The sequence below is a fragment of the Podarcis tiliguerta genome (assembly GCF_965153285.1).
Source record: "Podarcis tiliguerta genome assembly, chromosome: 3".
NCBI lineage: Eukaryota > Metazoa > Chordata > Lepidosauria > Squamata > Lacertidae > Podarcis > Podarcis tiliguerta.
Genome location: NC_139536.1, coordinates 85802470 through 85826750, shown reverse-complemented (window position 1 = coordinate 85826750; position 24281 = coordinate 85802470). Strand labels below are relative to the sequence as shown.

Here is a 24281-nt window from a genome sequence, read left to right as displayed (position 1 = left end):
AATGATGTAGGGAGGCAATGGAAGGCAAGTGCCCTAGGATTTAACATGGAAGAGTTTGGAATGAAAGAGTGTAGTGAAAGGAGCTTGCACAGTATTTTGAGATTCTCTAGTTAGGCAGTAATCAAAAGCAGGGGAAATTGATCAGGGTCAGCCAAGGTCAGTCTGAAGGACATGCAAAAGTGTTCAGCTAAGGCAGTGAAAATACTGATGGAAAGCACCATGCGGTCAGGATAAGCTTGGGAAGAGTTGAAGTGCTGAAGTATGGGAGAGCGAGACAGCAGAGAACTTAAATGGTAGGTAGACTGGAGGCTGTAGAATAAATGGTGAGGGAGAGGGCTGGAGGTTAAGAGAGATCAAACAAGGGCCAGAGAAGGGAAATTTACTGATAGCAAAGAGCTCATTGAGAGAACAAAGTCAAAAAAATATGACCAAAGCAGCATGCTGCAGAAATTCTGATCAAAGGGAATTGTGACAGAAAGCAAGAAGCTGAGAAATCAGAGTCTTCAGATAAGGGCAGGGACTTGAGCAAAAAAGGAAGGGGAGGAGGCAGAGTGAAGCATCAAAAGCAAGGAGAAAGGATGTGACAGAGCTCTGAGGAGGTGCAGAGTTGACACCCACATGCAGGGAACGAGAGTAGGAGGGAGAATAAAAAGTGCACGAGGACCTAGAAAGAAAACAGGCTGAACCACAACAGGGATTCAGATCAACCACCATGTTTAGCAGCACAGAGAGCCTTGTTTCATTGAGGCAAGGCCTGGTCAGAGGATCTGAGCCCTTCCTTTGTGAGGGGAAGAAGGTCCAATGGGCAGGATAGGAAGAGATGATGCAACATAAAGAGTTTTTTTGTGGGATCCCCTTGCAGGTAACATGCACCTGTCTCCCTCAATAGTAATGAATTAGTAATATATAATTTATTTATTTTATAAATAAAAATAAATTAGTCACAGGAAGGGAGAGTGCTCTGCTGCTGGTTTTCCACAGGCATCTGGTTGGTTATTGTGGGGGAAAAAGGATGCTAGAAAAGATGGTCCATTGGTCTGATCCTTCAGGTGGTTCTTACATTCTTAAATGTTCAGGAGGAATTTAAAAATACTCCTGGCCGAACAATACTGTTTCCAGAGACGTTGAAATGATTAGCTGTGAGGGTATATGATTATTTTTAGATGTTTTGAATTGTTTCAAATGCTTTTAGGTCCTTTTGAATGTGTAAACGATGTTTTTTTATTTTATTTTTGTTGTATTGTTTTGCTCTAGGCCAGGCTTCCTCAACCTCGGCCCTCCAGATGTTTTTGGCCTACAACTCCCATGATCTCTACCTAGCAGGACCCAGGAGTCAAGGATGGTGGGAATTGTAGTCTGGAGGGCTGAGGTTGAGGAAGTCTGCTCTAGGCCTTTTTCTATTTGCTGCCCTGGCCTCCTTTGTGGGGAAGGGCGGTATACAAATGGAATATATATAGCAAGCAAGTAAGTACAAGCAATACAGGTGCAGATGGGTGCAAAGTTGTGGCCTGTAGTATAAGCCTTCCATTAACGTTCTTCTCTGAAACTCCTGGCTGAACACACCAGGTGTCCCAAAGCCAGCCATTACCACAGAGCTTTTAATAGGGAACGAGCAATGGAGAATGAAAATAATTGACATTTCTTTCTTCTTCCTCCTTTTTTGCAAAGCGAATTGGCATTTTAGTTCTAAACCATGACAGGGCCTGATATCTTGGCACTTTTCCTTTCTAATTATATTTGGCTGAAATGTGTATACCTATTATAAATGTCCACCATGCCTACTCTAAGTTTAAAGATGTATTTGAAAGAACGGTATGCTATTCTAAAGGTTTGAATTGTTTGCATCGTTCTAAATGCGAAAAAATAAATGCACTTCGTTGAAAGGTGACCCATTTGCACCTGTCAGGTGGATGGATTGGTAGGGAAGGGCCATTGTGTTATTCGAATAATGCCTTGCTCACTTTATTATTTTGACATCCATTTCACCTTTCAGCTATCAGTAGCTGCTGAAACAGAAACAGAATAGGGTACAGTGCATGGTTAACCAATGGAAGAAGGAAGGAGGAGGAAAGGGCTGAGTTCAGAGCTACCTGTGGCGTCATTAAGTTATTGGGAATGTGATGTTACACAGGCACCGACAAAATTAAAATGCACTCCTAAAGGAGGATGGCTTGTGTCTGAAAGAAGCTTGTTACACTCCTAGCAGTATTGCATATCGTTAGAGATAATTGCTTCTTCCTTTTGAGTAGAACGTTGGATCTCAAAAGTCTAATGAAGTTTGAGTACAATAGTGGCTAGAGATAATAGTACACAAATCTTCATTTATTGGACAACATGCTTGATTCAAGAGTCACATGGGGATGGCAGACATAGCGTAAATTAGAGAGGTTTTGTGCAGCACAAAGATTTGTATGGGATAATGATTCACTTGAGTTGCATAGCTGCAGGGCTAGGTCATCATCGCTCATGAGTGCAACTTCAGAATTTAAGAGCTCCATCTTGTTATCACAAATTGGAATCTGATTATATTCTTGCAGGTTCAGGCTGTACCTTGCAGTTCCTTACTAAAGAGCAGAACTTTACTTTGTTCTACTTTATATTTATGCCAGTACTTTAAGGAGTTTATTTTAAATGTGTGTTAGATTTTCTGCGATAGAGTCTACTCTGAGTACTAATTAATTGTAACCATATGTTGAGATATCATCAGCTCTTTCATTCTGCATGCAATGATTTCCCCCCATTAATTACTTTTTTTAAAAGACTGGGTTTGGAAGAAAATAGACTGGACACCCCTTGTTCATATGTGTGTTATTGATGGGGAGGTGAAAGACTGGAGGAGAATGGAAAGGGAAATACAAGGATGTGAAGGATCATGGTGGGGAGAGAGAGGAAGGACCCCATCACACTTCCTTCATGGGGTAAATAGGTTTATTTATTCCACGTCAATCTGAGAAGACCTAGGCGATGTGTGTGTCCCATCACAAATGTAAAATAAGGACTACTTCATGAATTATATATTTTCTTAAGTGTGCACCTAAGAATGAAAGGATGCATGAGAGAAATGTGTATAAGCAAACATACTAGCATACAGGCACACATTCATGAGGCAGGATTGGTTCTGAACTGTACACCTGCTGGCATAGTCTGATTAGAGACTGGATACATATTCAGAATGTATGAAATAGCCTTTTGGTGTGAATCACAGGAAAATTCTCAGTTTGCCCGCATTTTAGGACCCTTAGCTAAGGCTCTCTCTAGCTATCTAGAACAATGAGTGAGTGAGTGAGTGAGTGAGTGAGTGAAGCAAATATTCTTAAGGGCTTCTTTGGCAGTTTTCAGAATCATGGAGCACAGACAGTTCCAGACAAGGCAGACCTTTCTCCTCTACTATATTGGCGCTTTCTCTCTCTCTCTCGGACAGACAGGCAGACCTAATTCCACAACACAAACCCCTTGGGCAGCTGCAAAGGACCCAGTACTTGAGCAGGACATATGACTCATACCTGCCCTGTCTCGTCTCCCCATTTTAAATGTCTGGTTTTCAATACAGAGTTTCCCACAATATTCCACAGTAGGGATGGACGAATGTGTTAATTTAAGCTCACTCTGTTTCTCATTTTTTCCCCAGCCTTAAATTCAGTTCTCCACATTTCTGTAGCAATTTGGGGTTAAAAAATAAATAAATCTCCATGAAATTTCTTCAGCATTTTAGTACAGATTTCTCCTAATACCTTTTATATACAGTTTTGACTAGTGCACATATTTTTTGCAAGCAATTTCCCCTGATATACTGCATACCTGCACGCTATTTTCAGATATATCCATTTTTATGCACTCTCCCCCTTAGTACAGGCATCCCCCCCCCACACTCTCAGGACCAGAACCAGCTCTGTGGGCTGACAGGAGAGAGGAATGTCCATCATAAAACACAACTTTGCTTTTGTTCTTCCATATTAAGTTAGGGTAGAAACAGGAAGGCAGGATAACAAGCAAAGACCACACAGTTTCCATGCACTTGAGGTGCCAAGCAGGATAAATACAACAGTGCCCCTTTGTTCAAGACATTTACCTGATGTACCCCTCACCCCATCCCCATTGCCAGATCTTTGGAGGCTCTGGTTATGTTGTGGTTGCCCCAGAGAGGCTTGCCGTTAAAGCCCTGGCCTTCAAAAGCAAACCTAATGGGAGTGGGAGGTGTTTTTGAGTCCTAGGTTCACTTCCTCATTACTGCAGTGCCTTATTAATCACAGATGCTCAGCAGCTTTAATGGGAATGCTACACAGTGACGCAATTAGCTTTCCATCAGGTGAGTGCACAGCAGAAAAGAGTCCCCAAGGAATACTGTTCACTAGCAGCAGGTGTTAATGAGGTACTAACAAGGCAATATGTCAGAACACAGAAAATTGCCCATTAGCCAATATCCATGGAGATAATGTTGAAGTATGGCACCTTATGACAAAATATTTAAAATAGGTGTGTAAACAAGTGTGTATTGAAACAGGCTGCTGCCACTCAGACTCTAATATTGCGCTGTTGAAAACGCAGGTATGTCCACTATCTGATTTCATGGCGAAGCTCACAGTAAGCCATCTAATCTAAGCCGACGATTCTGCAAGCACTTGAATGCTCAGCTGCTTTCATCCCATTACACAAGGGAACTTTGCGTTGTCGTTTTTCACATGTAGTTTCTGAGGATGTAAATGGCAGGAATGTTGAAATATACACCGAAGTCAAGGGAATAACAACAACAACAAATTATTTATACCCCGCCCATCTGGCTGGGTTTCCCCAGCCACTCTGGACGGCTTCCAACCGAATGTTAAAAACACAATACAGCATTACACAATACACAATACAACAAGAGAACATCACTGTAGTTAACCATAGCAGACCCACTGGTTTAAACCTGAGTCTATCCCAATCATGTATATAGGGAAAGAGTGGAGTCCAAAGGAGTACTATGGACCCACCCTGCTTACTTCCCTATAGCTTCTCCTTCCAAACACTTTTCTCCCCAGGTACCGTATTTTTCGCTCTATAAGACGCACCAGACCACAAGACGCACCTTGTTTTTGGAGGAGGAAAACAAGAAAACATCTATTCTGAATCTCAGAAGCTAGAACAGCAAGCGGGATCACTGCGCAGTGAAAGCAGCAATCCCTCTTGCTGTTCTGGCTTCTGGGATAGCTGCGCAGCCTGCATTTGCTCCATAAGATGCACACACATTTCCCCTTACTTTTTAGGAGGGAAAAAGTGAGTCTTATAGAGCAAAAAATACGGTAAGTGCTTATATGAACGGACCGCACCAAATGAAACATTGGGGGAAAGGAGATCTTAGCACCCATCTAACCACTCCATATACTCTGCTCTAAAATGTTTATGTGGATCTTCCTGAAGCAATCACAGTTTAAACTGAGTTGCATACTCAGGGGGATCAGCACTGATTCTGGAGTCCCCAGTGATGCACCTGTACGATATCTTGTTTGCAAGTATGACTCTTCCATATTCTGAGGTGCAAAGCTAAAACAACTCAGAAGTGCACCTAAGGGAAAAACAAGAGAGAAACATCTGATGTGTTTCTGACTCATCTGTTGAACATGTCAACTTCTGATGCCGACTTTCAAAGTTAATGGGCTAGCATTTTAGTGTAGGAGATGTATCTTTGTAAACAACCAGTTGAGCCATCAATTTAGAGTGAAATGAAGCCGGTGGCCACAGTGTAGATAACTGTGGCTAGCTTTTCTACATGGCACTAAGGGTTTGATATATGACAGTTTAGGAAACAGACTTGTATTGTAGTGAAGGTCAGGAGGTTGGTGGTTCTTCATTAGAATTTATTTGTGTGCCAACCAGAGTTCCTAATCTAGATCATGCCTAGTAGGTGTAAGAGTCACAAAGACAATGATTCCTCAATTTCATTCTTTCTCAAAGGGCAGCAGCATGATCTGTTGGAATAAAACGAGAATTTCCCTAATCATTTATGGAGATATTGTATCTCTTCACCCTAGGCATAATTTTATTCATTCATTGGACTGGATTTACAGGCCACTAAAAGAGGAAGACAACTAAAACAAACAAATGAATGAATTTACCAAATCAATTTACATGATATAATGGGAATACTAGTAGAGATTGCAGAAAATTCTATTTTAAGAAAAAAACCTGCAGAACCAAGTAAAAATTAATGATAAACAAAAATGAGCTCCCTTTTGTGGCTTGTTTCCATTCAGCTGTATCCAGCTATAAAAGGACTCTCAAAGAGTGCTACCAATTAGCTGTCAGTACAGAACAGCTTCAGAGAGTAATCCCTAAGCTTCCGGTATCTTTGTGACAACATCCTAATCTCTGTAAATTATTTGGAGTTGCATTAAAAAAAAAAAAAATCCATTAGAAGTGCTTGCTCTTCTCAGTGTAACACAAATGGCTGCTTAAAAATGCCTGAAATGATTTCATTACATGTTTGAGTGAGGAATTATATGAAGTAAGAAGGCTTACACTGACTGGTGGTGGTTGGTACCTACTAGGAATAGTAGGGCAGAAGGCAAGGAGCTCAAACGGTGGGAAGAGTCAATGAGAGGCAGGGCCTACAATTCTAGTTTTGTCTCCATTTGCCCTCCCTGCTGAGTTCTACAAGGTGCAATGCTGGGACTAAAAAGGAGGAGGAAGCTGTCAGCAAGTGCCACCCCCTGGACTGGTTGATGATAGCAGGCAGGTGAGGGCTGAATGAGAGTGCACTGAGACCGATGGGGCAAGACTCCATTCACTCTAATAGACCAGTTTCCACAGACTTCACCAAGTAAATTTTAGTCAGATGGAAAGCAGGGGAAGACACATACGTTTTCATTTAAAAATGGAATACAAACCACTCCCACAGTCATATTCTCTTTCAATGGGACAGTTGAACATTTTATTTCTTTCCTTCCTGAAAGAGGTGCACTACCAGAGTGCTGCATGCTTTCCAAGAAAGGCACTGAGGCTGCAAGGCAAGTCATCCAACCCTAAGCATTGGGATGGATGAGTCACTCTGTTTCTGGTCCTTGTCAATGCAAGTGTTGAATCCATCCAGTTACCACATTAAGATGTGGAAAATTAATATGCATATGAAGTTAAATATATATTATGTTGCGGTTAGCATTTATTTTGCAGATTCGATCACAAGTTATATATTAAAATACACACTTTTAGAAATGTGCTCATTTCTAAATGTATTTTATCCTAAAATACCACTTTGTTTCAGGGAGGTGCAAATTAAGTCAGTGTGCTTAACTATATGGACTAAACAAAACTCTCTTATATTTCTGCTATAGTGTAAGTCCCATTGATATCGGTGGGGCATACTTCTGTGTAGACATGTATAGGGTTGTGTCATATGTTGTCATACATGTGTCATACATGTGGAGGAAAACCTTAAACATGTTGCAGAGTTCCCCAAAAATAGACCAGAGGCAATAGTACTTCATTCAGGAGAGCTTTACATGTGCTGAAGGCAAAAGTAGCATAATAATTATCAAATCCAGAACAATCAGAATTGGCTCAGTGCATACAAAATCCAGTTGCAGCATAAACTTAACTCATAATAAGACTAAACCTTACCACTAAGCATTCTATGTACAGAAACAGAAACACCACACCAAAAGGAAGAGAGAGAGAAGAGAAAAGTAAGACCCAGGCTCCTTTTGGCCTATATAGTCAGCACGACTCTGCAGAATAGAGATAAGAGAACTAGTTCAAAGCAGGTTCCCAGAAGGTATAACCCAAACAATCATTAACCCTTCTGCCTCTGCTTCTCTCACACAGAGAAGCTTCTAGTAGCTTCTAGAATTAATCAGAATAGGAAAGATCTTTGCACATGAGATCAATACTTTCTGCACTAAGAAATGCAAACTGACAGGTTGCACCACAGGGAAGGGAAACTTCTGGATTGTTTTTGTTTGAGAGGATGTTCAGTTGCAATGGTGGTCAATACCATCCATTTCATTTGAAGAATTCAATATTGTCTATAATATCGTTATGAATTGATGGACCAATTTTTAAAATTTATATACAGCATTTCATTTATATATTTCAAAGCAGTTAACAATATACACAATAATTAATGCTGTCCCACTGCCACCCCTGGACTCTTTTCTGCATTGAAGAGTCTGGTCTGAACTAATAGGTCTGATGTTGTTAACATGTTTGGCAAGCTGCTCTTGGTGTAAATGGCTGAGATATGATTTGTACTCTAAAACAGTGTTCTTCAAACTAAACTTCGCAAACCCCTTTCACATGTATTTGTCTGCCTAGAAGTCCCCCCCCCCACCCCATGGGATATGGAGACCTTTTCATGCTGTGGAAGATTTTGGGGTGCATTCTGAGTCACACTGCCAGTCTATAAACAGAGTTGTCTAGGCCTGTTTGGACTCTGTCTTTGTCCTACCTGCTGTTCCTCAGAAACTATCCAGGAGCTACGCATCTGAGGGCAAAGCTAGCTTTACTTTCAGGGAAACTTGTCCACCATTGTTGATCTTCACATCAATGACACCCTGCTAAGCTTCTAAGGAACCCCAGGGTTCTTCAGAACACAGTTGGAAAATGTCTGCCTTGGCAAATTAAGCACAAAGAGTAAGAAAAAGGCAGGAAGCTATATTCCATGTTTTCTTTTTGGTGTAAGTTCAGTTTTCAACCTGCCTAGGTTGTACTAAGTGCTGACTGGCAGCAGGAAATAAAATAAGTGGCCCTGAGCGGAGCAGAGCAGAGGCCTCACGTTGACCAGTATTGATCAAACCCCACCCAGGTCAACAGCTGGAAGCTTTCAAGCCTTCAAGCAATCTGATGCATCAAATGTACTTCAAGCACATTGTGACCTGAAATAATGTCTGCATTTTAAACATGTGCCTCCTATAATCTCTCACTCCGTGATGCAGAAAGGTGCACGACCCTAACCCATAGTAAATTTAAGTTCACTTGTGGTGCTTACATGGCAAATTAATTGCACTTATATCTATAGCTTTGTTTGTTTGTTTGTTACAGTAACTGTTGAGCTCCATCTATAGCTCCTTTAGTTACTATGCCCCCCCTCCATTTCCACTGCAAACAATAATTCTTTACTGAAACTTAATCCCCTCAACTATGAGGTGAACAGTGTGTGGGAACTGTCTTCTCAATAGTGTTTCAACTACCCTGGTTTTTGGTGGTGGTGGGGAATGGAGTCAATAAGGAAGATACTTTACATATGAGGAGTTCACCTGCTTTGTTTTTTCACCGCAGTTGCCCAAAAGCACAAAGCTTCGTTCAACGCTGCAGAGTGCAAATGGGACTTAAAAGAGGCAGCAGGAGCTTGAGGTCAGGTTCATACTTTAAGGTTTAATGCAGTGTTTCCCAAACTTGGGTCTCCAGCTGTTTTTGGACTACCATCATCCCTAGCTAGCAGGACCAGTGGTCAGAGATGATGGGATTTGCAGTTCAAAAACAGCTGAGGACCCAAGTTTGGGAAACACTGCTGCATTGCTTATCTGACCTCCCTGCATACTGGGATACACCGGAGAAGGGTGAGGCAGTGATAAGATTGGTATAGTGCAAACATGCCAGCAGGGGCACCAGACTGGCTCTATTTGCACTATGCCAACCTTGGAACTGCCTCATCCTTCCCCAGCTCCATTCTAGTATGCAGAAAAAACCTCTCTCAGCTGGAGGGGGGGGTCAGGTAAGCATCACAGCCCCTTTGTGCTATCTGTTGTTCCCTTTCATCTCTGAAGGGGAGGCCCTGCTGCTAGCTGTGGCTTATTGTGCAGTGACTTGGGACAGGGCCTCCTCTGTAGTGGCACCCAGGTGATGGCATTCCCTTTCTACAAAGGTACACCCTGAAGCATTATTGTATGGCTTTCAGTGCCAGCTGAAGAAGTAACTCTTCACCTAAGCTTTGGAAGAAGGGCTGATTTGCTGTAACTGAGTAATGACAATCTGTTGTATTTTATATCATCATCATCATCATCTTAACCTGGTTTTAATGTATTGTATTTTGTTTTTACAGCTTTGCAGTATAAGCCGCTATGCTTGTAAACCACAATAGAACCATATGTCATAAAGGCTGCCACAGAAACCAAATTAATACTAATAATAGTTTTGGAATATGTGAAAAGGGCTAATTTGCAATAGTATGTGATCTGAGGTGCAGGGCTGTTGCTATTCTTGTAGCAAACTGTCACTTTGGTTCTCTAGCTGCAAAGAGGTCCTCACTTCAGAAAGATGTTTAAAACAACCTTTCAACATCTCACGAATCCAGCATCTGACCCTTAGCTTAACTGTTGACACAGGGCTGGGGAGCCTTTGACCCACGTGAAGTTGCTGAACTACAACATCCGTCATCTATGACCACTGGACATGCTGAATGCAGCTGATGGGAGTTGAAGACCAACAATTAACTGCTTCCTTCCTTTTCCGAATTCAACTCAGCCCGCTCCCTCTGTAGGAGAATGCATGGAACAGGGGTGGTTCTCCAGGGCTAACTTACTACAGCTTCAGGTGGTTAAGATGATGATGTTTCAATCATTTACAGGCTTCAACCTATGGAAAGCATCCATACATGTGCAACATTGATACTGGACTCTCCAAGATACAGAAGGTATAAGATTACATACTGTACAGCTTCACACTGTGTTTTACTTCCTGGTAGGAAGAGATCTGCCATGGGGGAGAGGGATACTCCCCTGTTTAGACCAGGGCATGAAAAACAAAACAAAACTCTATGCTTTAGAAGGCTACACTGAAAACTATGAAGAAAACAGCATTTTATTTTGAACTGAAGGTAAACAACAGGCAACAAAAGCACAAACACAACAATTCAAGCAGATCATTAATTAAGAGGAAAAGGAAACTCTATGGCTTCATATAATGGGTAAGCTATATAAAAAAAATCTTAAACACAGGTAGTTCTTCAAGTCCCTGCAATCTGGTGCTTAAGTCCCAATTGGTGTAAGGCTCTAAGTGATATCACCAGAGCCTGCCCCCCTCCCCAGGATTATCCCTTGGTGCCATATTCCTTACCTCTCCTTCCCAGTGACCAATTCTGAAGCAAGAAGAATATATGGAGGGAGGGATGGTTGTGGCCATGTGATTTGCCAGCAGTCCATTTGGGGGTGCTAAATATCTTCTCCCTCCTCAGAGTGGGCTGTCAGGAAAACAGCCCTATCTAGGAGGACTAGAAATATTGCCTAAGTAGACTTGTATGATCCATTCAATCATGTCTTAGGAAGATTTCTGAAACCCACATTTACTTTTAACGTTTCTAGGTCTGCAAGCCACAAGATAATAAATAGCCCAGTTATAATGGCTGTCTGTGTTTCTAACATTAGTAACAGAGGACATTAATTTAGGACACCAGAAGGTCCTTAAGGCCCCCACCTTAAATAACTATAGGTTCTATTGTATATTCCCTACAGTACTAAGTTTAAATATTTTTGAAGTTAATAAAAATGTGGGAAACACATACACAATTAGAAAATTAAAATAAACACACTGTCGTGTGGGTTTCTAAATTGCTTCCAAAGAGGAAGAAATCAACATTATGAGTTCCACTTATTCTTATGGTTTCCTACTTAGGATTCTAATTCCCTCATTGATAAATTATGTTGTCTGGGATCTAAGCCAATAGTTTCCAGAAGTGAAGAAATCCTTATTGATCTGGATGAGCAGGGAGAGATCTCTCATTTGTTCGACTTTAAGTAGCTCTGTTACTTCTGATCTCTGTAAATGTTTTGATAAACTGAACATTGGAATCTTATCACCATATTCCTGACACAGTACTAAAAACAGATTGTCCTATCTGCTACTATGATGGGATCACGGAATTTGGAACTCACATGGTACATATACAATTTATTCACAGGAAAACACTAAACATTCAATACAAACGGGTATTGTTCACCCTAACGCAAATGCACTGATCAAACACACTCATATTAGTGGTATTGTTGAAATCACAGTTAAGAAAATCACAAATATTAGGTTCATTCCAAAAAATTCCACACATGTTCAGACACATGGCAAAATTCAATATGAATGCTTTTAAGTATATGGTCCTACATAGGAAGAAGCAAGGAAACGAGGGCTGCATAATTTATTGGTTCAGCAAATTAAAACCCCATAAGGGATAACATATTCTGCCAGCCTAGGGATGGGGCAGAAATTGCCAAAAGCAAATCCTTGTGTGGACTGTGAGGAATTTTTCTTCCTCTACATTCTGGACAAAAAACCCCTATTCCTGGATGGTCTTTGCCACAGCAGGGGGACAGCTGTTGAATGTTGTACATAGGAAGGAGCCACTGGTAAAACAAGTTTTAAAAAAAACATTTTAGCAGATCCTAAACTGGATTTATGAATGAAATCACAACAAAATGCATCCTGATCAATAACTCCAGATAATGTATCAATGGTATGTAAGACTTCTAGGATTGATCTGAGCATATTGCTTCCGAATGAGATGCTGTAGCATGTCTTACAAATGTTTCCAAGAAGGCACTAAATGCATTAAGGAAGCACTATACTTTAATATAGATTGATCTGATAGCAAATTACAGGTACAGTAAAGTCCTCTGAACCTCACTTTCAGATGTTCCATTTTTTTATTCCGGGAATCATTTTACAAAGGTATGAAAGAAAGCTGCCTATCGGCACTGGAATCTAGTCACCATTTGTACCAGAATGAACACAAATCAATAGCTTCCTTGTGTGCTTTGACTAATCAAGATGGATGAAAGCATGGTGACAGTCTGTCTAGGCAATACAACATGAACGGAATGTGTGTCATTAATTGGTGGCAGGCTGCATTTCACAGCATTTTCCTTTGCAGGGTCAAACAAGTACATTCGGCTCTGGATAGGGGCGCAATTATGTCTGCCTAATTTGCCGCGGAGCTAGGAAGCAGATAGTTCCAGCCTTTTCCTCCCAATCTCCCAAATGTTCTTGGTCCCTACCCATTTGGTACTCATGCATCTCTCGCAGCTTAGTTCCTGGTGTCAGGAACTGAGGCCTGGCCACATCAGAGATTGCAGTGGTGGTACTAAATTCTATGGCTAGGGGAATCAATGTCTTTCCTTCACCATTGAAAGTTGGTTTAAAATGTGAACACTTGAAAGGTTTAAAACACTTGACATCTTTTTGGAGAGATTTATTTACCTACAGTAACAACATCAATATCTGCCTAGTGTTTTTAATTATCCTGTGAATCTTCTCAGTAGTACTCTTTGGAAATCAAGCCATCTCGTTGTTCATAATGTTTAACAGTTCATTAAAAAGCCTGTCTTTTTCTTCTTTTTTTTAAGTGAATACCACTTTTCAACCATATAGTCAAGGCAGCAGAAATATGACTGCCATCCATTTAGAAAGGACTTTTCATATTATTTATTTCCATTTTAAAATGGTATGTCAATTTTGCCCAAATAAACATGCTCAAAGCGCCTCACAACAGAGCAACAAAAATGCAAATCAATACATCATTACAGTAACATTCAGGTATAGGTAAATCAATTCAAAACACAACAACAATCCGACGAATGACTCACTTTGATAACAGGAGCATTATAACACATAAAATCTTGAAATATAATTGTATAACAATCTATCCATCTAATACTATAATCATTCTAATGTAATCACATGTCAACAACATATCCAACACCCACAGCATGACAGTATTATACCACACAAACTAAGCAATCATTATGCAGGCTATCCCCCCCCCAGCACCCACAGTTCCTAGCAGCTTGATAATATATTATAGAATGCAGGGCAATTAATAAATCTATACTGTGACGTACTTAAGAATTCACAGAGGCTGAAAATTAAATTGCACACATTTCATTTTAATATCTACTTGCTTAGTGTTGTTGTTTTTAAAGGGCATCTAGGACAAATTATTGGAGGACTGGCCTATCAACAGATACCAGTTATGACAGTTAAATAGAGTTTAGGAAGTATAACCCTGAATACCAGATGCTATGCACATACAGTGGTGTTCATGTTTTAGTTGGGTGGTATAAGATCTGTCCTGTATGCTATTGCAGGATGACCATTTCTAGTTAATTTTAGTTATTTTAATTCGGTTTTCTAGGGTGTTTTTTTTAAGTAAGTTGCTTTGAGAGAATAAAATTGTAGCAATTGACTAATTGCTGTTGCTGTTGTTGTTGCTGCTGCTGCTACTGCAGAAAGAAACAGCAACAACAAAGTGCTGAGGAAACAGCAAGAAAGGGGGATTAGATGTTGCACGGAGTTGATAACAGCCATGAATAGGTAAAGGGACCCCTGACCGTTAGATCCGGTCGCAGACGACTCTGGGGTTGCAGCGCTCATCTCACTTTACTGGCTGAGGGAGCTTCCGGGTCATGTGGCCAGCATGACTAAGCCACTTCCGGTGAACCAGAGCAACGCACGGATTCACCATTTACCTTCCTGCCGGAGCGGTACCTATTTATCTACTTGCACTTTGACGTGCTTTCGAACTGCTAGGTTGGCAGGAGCTGGGACCGAGCAATGGGAGCTCACCCCATCGCGGGGATTTGAACCACCGACCTTCTGATCGGCAAGCCCACCCGTGTTCCTTCAACAGCCATGAATAGAGACAGCATTTTTCTGGTGTTTTCACTCACCTTGAAAAACCAACTTTCACTTTGTCAATGTTCGATGAACAAAATTTGCCACTCTAGTTCATATCATGACGCTTCTAAGCAGAAATGCCACAGCTGCACCTTCCTGTTTCTTTCCAGTTCCATGGCTGGCAAGTCAAGTGCAATTTTTGCACACACTCCTGCCGCGCTGTGACTCAGGCAACTTATCCTATTCTCTAGGTCAGGTAACACTGCTGGCAGATTTTTCTTATAGTTTCTGTCATCCACTGCCAAAAAAGTGGAAAAAGGAGTGGGGTGGAAGACACCTGCAGCTAACCTGCCTAGGGCTGCAACCTTCAAATCACTCTTTCTAGAGCAGTTTCATAATATTCTTGCTGACTGTAATGAATTGCCACAGAGTTGGTGTATTAAATATCTCAGCCTCAGGTATTTTAACCCCCTTGAACTCAGCAGGACTCAACCAGTTTCAGTCCACCTATTCTGATAAAACGAACTTATGGATCAGGCAATTAATCCTCAAGTCACTTAAGGAGGCGTATCTGCAATGTATTCACATTTAGTTTTGCTCAAGTGTGACATTGTAATTCTTTTGGGAAATGCACAAGAAAGACTCCTGAGGGGCTAGGTTGAAGCTGCTGCTGCTGCTTCTATACCTCCCTTCATCCAAGGATCACAGAGTGGTTTACAATATAAATGTTTCATTGTAAATGGCATTGCAAGCAATGACCTCTCATTGAAAACTCTTTGAAATACTAAAATAGTGAGTGGGGGAGGGATCTCAGCAAATTTACACGGTGCAAAGTTGCAATCTTTTGATTTATATGCAGTTTATCACATGCTGCATTACCAGTGTCAGGTAGCCCAAGCAGTAAAATTAGATGTGTCTGATGCCTGCAATCAGAATTAACCTCAGAGTTGCTACCTGATCCCCTAAATCACGTGTCTGAACATAATAAAGAATTATGCTTGGCATCTAGATTGCAACTTGAGAGCGTTCACTCTGCATATCTCACCTTATTAATCCATATGGCAACCCTGTAAGGTAAGGTGGCATTACTGACCCTATATTGCTGCGACACAGTGGCTTGCACTAAAATATTGGTGATTTTTTCATGAGGATCTTAAAAAAAGAAGAACTGCAAACTGAGATGCAAATGTGGAGAACTGAATTAAGACTGGGAAAGTTGGAAACTGAGAGAAACCGATGGACACATTCACCCATCCCTAATTTTGAGAGGTTATTTGTAGACATCACTACATCAAATACCACTTCAGGACTCAAAGCACAGTTGTGAGACCAAAGTTACATGAATAAGAATGACTGCATAGATCAATGATCAGAAAATCACAGAGTTGGAAGGGGTCACAAGTGTAACCTAGTCCAACCCCCTGCAATGCAAGAATCTTTTGCCCTATGTGGGGCTCAAAGCCACAACCTGGAGATTAAGAGTCTCATGTTCTACTGACTGAGCCATCCCTTGAGATCCTCCTACACCAGGAAACTTCTGGCACTGACCTGGTGACATTCTGTGTCAGGTGTAGTCAACGTGGTGCTCTCCAAGAGTTGTTGGGACTACAATTCCCATCACCTTCTACCATTAGCCAGGCTGGCTGGGGATGAGGGAAGCTGTAGTCCAAAACACCAGGAGGAGATAACACTGACTATCATTGTCCTATGTGATCCTCCTGAAAACAAGAAACAAGAATTATTTCATTTTAGAAGCAGCACCATCCCCTACCTTGGTATGGCCATGTGGCGGGTGCAGCAAGGACTTCAAAAGTATGTTTCATGCATTTGTGGTATGAAACATTTCCTCACAACATACACATCATTCCCAATCCCTGAACAGCCCTTCAGTGAACCTTGGGCTCAGTTGGTTTCATAATGGAGATTAGCTTTCCTAGTACAATGGGGGGGTGTGACTGTAGTTTAGTATGCTTTCGTAACAATACCCTATGACTAAAAGTGACATTTTACACTGAATGCATTAAGACACAGATCTGTCTGCTTGGGGAATATGTCCATTGCTCCATTATAAACCATCGATAGCTTTATCTTGATTTATTCAGGCAGTATAAAGGGAGATGCAAAGGGCATGTAAATGTTACACTTACACTGAAAGGTGTCCACTAGTTTTATATTGTGCTTTTTGAGATGAAAAGGGGAGAGGAAGATCAATGCGCAGAGAAGGCACAGGGAAGAAAGAAGATGTAGAGCTTGCATAGAGAATTCTGATGTGAATATATTTTCTGCCTCCGTGGATCCCATAGGAGATGAGGGGACAAGTATGTAAGCCCCGATTCAACACAAATACTAGATGAAGCTTTCTACACACACACACACACACACACAAACACACACACAAAACAACATTCAGAAAGGATGGCAGTACAGAGCCAAGGTCCAAAGCCTCATCAAAAGAGGCATTCTATGGTTGATTGGAACATCTGAGGAGTGGCAGGGAGAGGCCTGCAAATAACATTTGGTTCTTTTTCTTGAATCCGCTGTCAGGAGCAAGAAACCACGAAAGGCAGTATCAGCACTGTGGGTATGGAAGCCTTGTCCCATGAGAGTATTACATCTAGCTACTTCAGCAGTCATTCCCAGGCTGCAACCATCAACATCACTGGTGTCTAAGGGAGTAGAGGATTGAGATCGGATCTGTAGGACTTCCACATCATCCAGCATCTTACAGATTCAAATAAGGGCAATTTGACCTCCCTCTCCCAATTCTCATGCCAAATATTTAGCATAAGGATGTAAGAGGGGATCAGATCAAAGGTTCATCTAGTCAAATATACACATAAACCTTTTATTGCAGCCCAAACAAGGGTGGGAGGGAGGATAAATCTTTTCAGAAGGCACTTTAATAATTACTCTCTACTATGACACTTCAATAGACACTATAATAACTATCCTCTATTGTGAGAGTGACAACATGAGAAATCCATTTTGGACTTTTCTTTTTTTGAACCACTTCCCCAATCCAGGAAGAGGGCCGCTATTAAATGATGCAGACCGCCACTCTGAGGAGTACATAACAGGAATACCAAATCTTGAATGTTACAAATGTAGCATATATCAAAGATAATTTGCTACCAAGCATTCATATGACAGAAAACATCTATATTATATTCAGCCTTTCCAGAAAACACGACAAATTATATATGCAGCGCAAGTATGAGAAATAAAAAAGTGACATACACGATACAAATATGTATCTTGTACATCACATTTTTAATTTAACATACTTGTGTTTCATATATAATTTGCAGTGTTTCCTGTGGAGGCTGAATCCAATATAGATGTCTTCTGTCATATGAATGCTTGGTAGCAAATTATATACCAAACATTATGTAGGAGAAATGATGACCAGATTCTATTTCATTGTTTTCTCTCCCCCCCCCCCCCACTGTTGTAGAGCTTGCACCATGATTCTGCTTGCCCTATATATATAAAAAAGGCCCATTATCCATTAATAAGATGAAGAAATACAGCAGGTACATTTCCAGTTATTATTTTGAGTTAAATATTTATAAAGCTGAACTCCACAATCCTCGACGAGAAGCAGATGTAAATCACCAGCCATGTTTCAGAAAGATCTCTCTAAAGTGAATTTTTAAAAGGAAAGGGGCATGTGAAAGCTTCACAAACAACGTTGTTCTTAAAGGCAACAATGATATTGTTGGGGGGGATTCAAATGTAAGGGGTTGCAGCATGAAAGGATGAAACATGAGAGGATATAGAAGGAGATATTTCCCCACTTGTTAGAAGGGTTTAAGCACAGCTGAAGACAATATTGCCAGCAGGTACACAGAGCTATGCAGCTTAGCAGGTTTAATTGCCAATTGGCTGACAACCAGACTGAAAGAGGAGGTGACCACCACACAACATGGTACCCAAAGGATGTGGTAGAATGAGGGCTCACATGAGGGTCTCTCCATATGTGACCAAAGGGGTGCTACAGGTGCTGGCATGTAGCCTCTGGAAGATTGCCCATGACGGTTTCTTGGGCTGAAGAATTGTTTTCAATCCCTACTTTAAGCTAGTCTGAGATAATGTAGTTGAAGAAAGAGACAAAACTGCACTATTAAAAACAACAATAACAACCTTGATATTAGGGAAACGTGATGTATACAACTATTTAAGAAGTCAGAGAACGTACATGTGGATCTACCTGTCTGCCAGGAGCTGAGCTATTACAGCACCATTTTTATATCATGATGATGATGATGCCATTCATGCTTAGCTCTTAAGTGTGGTTCACAACATAAAAATACAATATATGACTAGGAAAACCAGGAGGAATAATTAGTCACCAGGGACAGGGAAGAGATAGTGAATGTTTCTAGGACCATGCAAATAATGCTTCACATTTAGCCCATCGAGACTAGGCAAGACTTTGAGGCTTTCAGATATGAACATTAGATTACTCCATTACATATGAAAGCTCAAATCTGAGCAACTTTGGCATTCACATTGGGTAATTAGAAGGATTTCAAAGCTGTTTATTAAAGGTCAAATTCTATCATAAACAGCTTATGTGAGTTTCTAAGAGAAGGGCTTTAGAAATTACCAGAGTTCTGGGAATAAAAATATCCAGTTTCTGCCATAGCAGAACTTTTAACTGTTGTTAAAAATACATTTTTACTGGGTCTGTCCTGAAACGTAGACAATAACAATACAGCATTTTGTGTTCCTAATTACATCTTTAGTACATATGGATGGACATCCTATCTTCAATTAGTCCTTATGTGTGCAAGTCTCATTAGATGAATCTAATGTCTGAAGACTAGGAGCAGGACTAGATAACTATAATGCTAAGTATGACTACAAATCCATCTCCTTTACCTTCTGCTATATTTTTATTGGCTACATATGTACATTCCTTCACTGGGCATCTTTATTTATAGGTCAGATAATATCAACTGGCCTCTCATCTTAAAGGAGAAAGAGCGGCCATTTTCTCAGCTGGGAGGAAAGTGTCAGCAGAGTTGCCATGAGGAGCAGACTAATCCTTGTTGCTTCAAGAAAGGCAGACTGGGATGGCCACCTACAAAATGCCCCCCAGAGGGCACATATTTGCATAAAATTTGAATATGCTAATGTATATGTATAGGTACAGAATTAGAAATAATAATAATAAATCAAAATATCATTGAGCTCACCATAGTGGGGATTGTGCCATGATCAGGTAAGCACTCTGCCCACTCATCCTGTTGCCTGGTTAATAACTGTTGATAGGCGAATTCAAGGCCGCTGCTCTTCCCTTTTAATTCATTTACATTCTAACACCTATTTCTTTTGGCTGCTTTGAGCACCTAAAGGTTTAATCTCCCCCAGGCCCCCATCTCACAAAGAAGTTTGTCTGGCTTCATTAACACTTGTTGATTCAGCTAGGATAACCACACCCAATACACAACCCAGGAAATGTGCCTAACCTACTTAGCTTTACATGAGCTAATTACTGATGCTTAGAATACACACTACATTTCCTTAGATTCTAACCCCCAGATAATCCAACACAGTTTTTGGCACAAGCTTAATTAAACATCTCATGCAGGACACTAGTCCTGACTTAATTGGTTTTAATTAAGTGATTAGCAAGGTCTAACACACACTTAAATCTACAGGAGTCTAGCTATCATTTCACACCCGAGACTAGCTTTTGCCACCCCAAACCTTAATTAAATTCCGGCTCTAGCATGATCCAGAATTTAGGCTGCCTTGAACCTCCCAGATTCACAACAGTACATAGTTTAGAACCCCTCCTGTGTCCTGAAGTAGCATTTCCACGCTCCGCCACTGCACATCACAAGCTGCCCACTGGCAGAGTGGGGAAACTCACAGCTTTGTGGCTCTGAAGACCACCCATTCCTGGACTGAAAACCAAATGAGCATTTCTTAGGGAAAGAGGATCCCACTGCCAGTCCTTGTATGTACTGGGGGTGGTACCCACAGCAGGAGGAGAGGGGGTGAACTAGGATCTCCAGTGTTTGTTTCCTTGTCTCCTGTGCCACCAGAACTCTGAGGCTTGTGCCAGCCAGACAGGTGAGACTCCACAGACCAAGGGTGCCCTCTAAGTTGCAGAACCAGCTTCTGCCAACCATTGTGGACCATACATAGCTAGATGAATCAGTGTCTTAACTGGGTGTGAGGTTAATTCCTGTGCCTTTATCTTAAGGTAGACAGCTAATCCCCAGATCCAGTAGGGAGGCAGCAGGCTCTATAAAACCCTTTCTTCTAAGCTTGTTTGGTACTTGTCACACCAACAATGTAAATTTTGCTTTACCTTGCCTTTCCTAGTTGTGCCACAACAGAAAAGGCCCTTCTCCATGAATTCACAGTTTTTAATCTACTGGGTTGAAGGATATGAAGCAATTCCTTTGAAGAAGCAAAGCACTATAGCCTGGGTTTTTGCCTACACACAGTAATGAATTGCTTCCCATGAAACATATCAAAATAAACACACCAACAATAAAAATACACACATATGAAAACAATCTACAAAATCAATCTAGTTGCAGATTGGGGCAAGAATCTTCACTTAAAAGGCATGTTGGGAAAGGAAGATCTTCCCTAGGCACTGAAAAATAATAGTAATAGAGATGAGATGAGACGTTCACAGAGTATGTGATCTACCACAAAGGCATAACACTTTGCAAAATGTGTCCTAAAAGGTCTCATTTCTGGAAATAGCTTATCTTGGCAGCTGCGGGGCACATTGGTACCTTTCCAGGATATTGGAGTTGCCAGGTTCTGTTAATGTAAAAAGCTAATCTGAAAAGAGGAAGAGGTGGCAGTACAATCGTGACATATACTCCTAAAGAGCTCCTATACATTTGCTTAACATTTAGCATGTAGTTGCTTCTCACTGCTTTAATTGGATCCCAGGCACATGCCTTCAGTGCCTTTCTGAAGAGGAATTACTTCCCATAGTTCCAATTTCACTATCCATGTCAGTGTATTACTTTGATTAAGCAGTAAGACATGACAAGTGTGATTTACAAATAACATTCATCCTTGGTCACAGAAACCATCAAACGTGTTTTTTAATCTGATGTATCTGAAGGCAAAAAGAGATCATGTTAAGTCCACCACTATATTACAGCCTAATGAGGTCTAGCTAGGTGCTTACCAGCTAGCCTGTTCCCCCCACCCCACCCTGACTCCTATTTTTAATTTGTGTATTTATCAGTTTAATTTACACACACACACACACACACACACACAACTTCCAAAATAAGATTAAAACCTTTAAATAATTTGGTCTGCAATCCTAACCTGGCTTACCTTGGAGTAAGCCCCATTTAATTCACTAAGACCTGCTTCTGAGAAGACATAGTTAAGATGGTGCTGTAATTCACAGATGCCATGACACCACAGTCTCATCGAGCCAAAAATATGGATGTAATGTTTGTATATGGGCTGCTTATACTGAGTTAATGTAATGTGCGGTATGCTTCTTTTCCTTTTAGCAATCATTAAGCAAAGATTGGAGCAGTGGAGGGTGCTTTAATTTTTTCATGTGGTTGACTTCTGCGGGGTTCATAAGCATTGGTCAGTTACTTTTTTCATTTGTATGGAACATTGCCTTCAGCTGCATTCAGCTGAGTGCCTCTCAGTTTTCTCAAAAGATTATTTCAAAATGTAATTGTCTTAGACAAAAGAGTGAATATTCCTATGCTATGTTTTTTGTCTGTTACAAATCAATATGAATAGACTCTTACAAATCAACCAAGAATATAGATAGCAGTCATCCTGTACTCCCAGGTGGGTCACAAAACTAGAATTAATCTGTACCTTGGAAGATTAACTTCACACCGTGAACTGCCTGCTTTAAATTAGTATATGAATCAAATACTGTAGTTACCTCTTCTCCTAAATTCCATCTACAGACTACCAGGAATCCACTCAGGTGAAACTTGCAGTGCTGTTTGCTAAAAGAAAAGAGAAGTGTGTGTGTGTTTTCCTTCCTTCCTTCCTTGATCAGTGTCCTTCAAACTTGGGTCCTCAAATGTTATTGGGCTACGATTCCCATCATCTCTAGCCATTGACTAAGTTGGCTGGAGATGATGAGAATTGCAGTCTACAGAACTGGATGTGCCTCAGAAATTCCCAATGGCTAGACAGAGAGGCCTGGAAGCTGGCATTTGACCCCTGGGCCTGAGGTTCTGCACCCGGATGTATTGAGCCAGACTAGGACCAGTAGAGACATCACCTTGCCAACAAAGGTCCGTATAGTAAAAGCTATGGTTTTCCCAGTAGTGATGTTTGGAAGTGAGAGCTGGACCATAAAGAAGGCTGATCGCCGAAGAATTGACGATTTTGAATTATGGTGCTGGAGGAGACTCTTGAGAGTCCCATGGACTGCAAGAAGATCAAACGCATCCATTCTTAAGGAAATCAGCCCTGAGTGCTCACTGGAAGGACAGATCGTGAAGCTGAGGCTCCAATACTTTGGCCACCTCATGAGAAGAGAAGACTCCCTAGAAAAGACCCTGATATTGGGAAAGATGGAGGGCACAAGGAGAAGGGGACGACAGAGGACGAGATGGTTAGACAGTGTTCTCGAAGCTACAAACATGAATCTGACCAAACTGCAGGTGGCAGTGGAAGACAGGAGTGCCTGGCGTGCTCTGGTCCATGGGGTCACGAAGAGTCGGACACGACTGAACGACTAAACAACAACAACAACAAGGACCAGGGAGCCATATTCTTACTCAGCCATGAAGTTCACAATGTGACCTTGGGCCTGTCACACAAGTGTGGTGGTACAGATAGGATGGCAAAAGGGGGTACTTTGAATGCCACTTGGAGCTCCTTGGAAGAAGGATAGCAAACATGAAAACCTGCATAACTCCATTGTGTAGCTAGGCTGAAACTCTGAGACACCAAGGATGTTACAATGTCACAAAACTCTTCTAAACTGGGCAACCTCCCCCTGCCCACCCTTTGTTTCTGCTGCTGAAAGAGACTGATGCAGAAAAAGTGAAAAATCCAGTCCAGACCTCCAAGAACATAATGGCTCACAGAGACCATTGGCCTAACCTACTGCAAGTTGTTTTATTAATAGTATTCCAAACTATCCTATTAGTCTAGTTCTCATAAACCCTTGGTACTGGCAATCTTTGAGCTAGTGTATATCTTACAAGACAGAGCTCATCATGCAGAGCCTTGAATTAAATTTATGAGAAAATAAATGTTTGATTCCTCAAGTAGCAACTCTATCCCTCCTGCCGTGTCTGACTGGCATTTCCTCTTTGTAGGAGTCAACTTGCTTTCCAGGGTGGGAGGCAGGCAAGCTCCCCCGATGAGACTCTCAGAAGAAATGGCTGTTTGCTGAATAAATTCACGAGAAGAAAGACAATTCTGCAGACTTCTATGAATCCATGTCTAAAAGCCCAAAGTATAGTAGGATCTGTAAGTTGGTGAAGGAGATGGGGATAAAAAAACTACCCCCAAAATGGCTCAACTCCCCATCCTTTCCCTCATACAAAGTTCAAAGAATTGCTTTAAAGTTTCCTTCCCCATCAGGAGCCCACAAAATTATTAAGCACTGATAAAAGAAAATTTAGTTGTAAATTATAGGTCTCACATGGATCAGTTTCAGACCTTCTAATATTTCTGCTCTACTTAATTTTTTTGCATAATTTATTCATGCATGGGGTTCCAGC

At 41.1% G+C, this 24281-nt stretch overlaps 1 long non-coding RNA gene across 2 annotated transcripts in view; it reads right to left on the bottom strand.

Annotated features, from left to right (window-relative positions):
* Nucleotides 1-5329: 5329 nt before the first annotated feature.
* LOC310673474 overlaps nt 5330-24281 on the bottom strand; it is a 39648-nt gene continuing 20696 nt past the window's right edge. Inside the window, exon 3 of one of the 2 annotated variants that reach the window (XR_014509052.1) lies at nt 5330-5945. This is a non-coding gene — a long non-coding RNA (uncharacterized lncRNA). Of the gene's footprint in view, nt 5946-16173; nt 16290-24281 lie in introns of those variants that run through there. The other variant, XR_014509053.1, reaches the window with a different exon arrangement.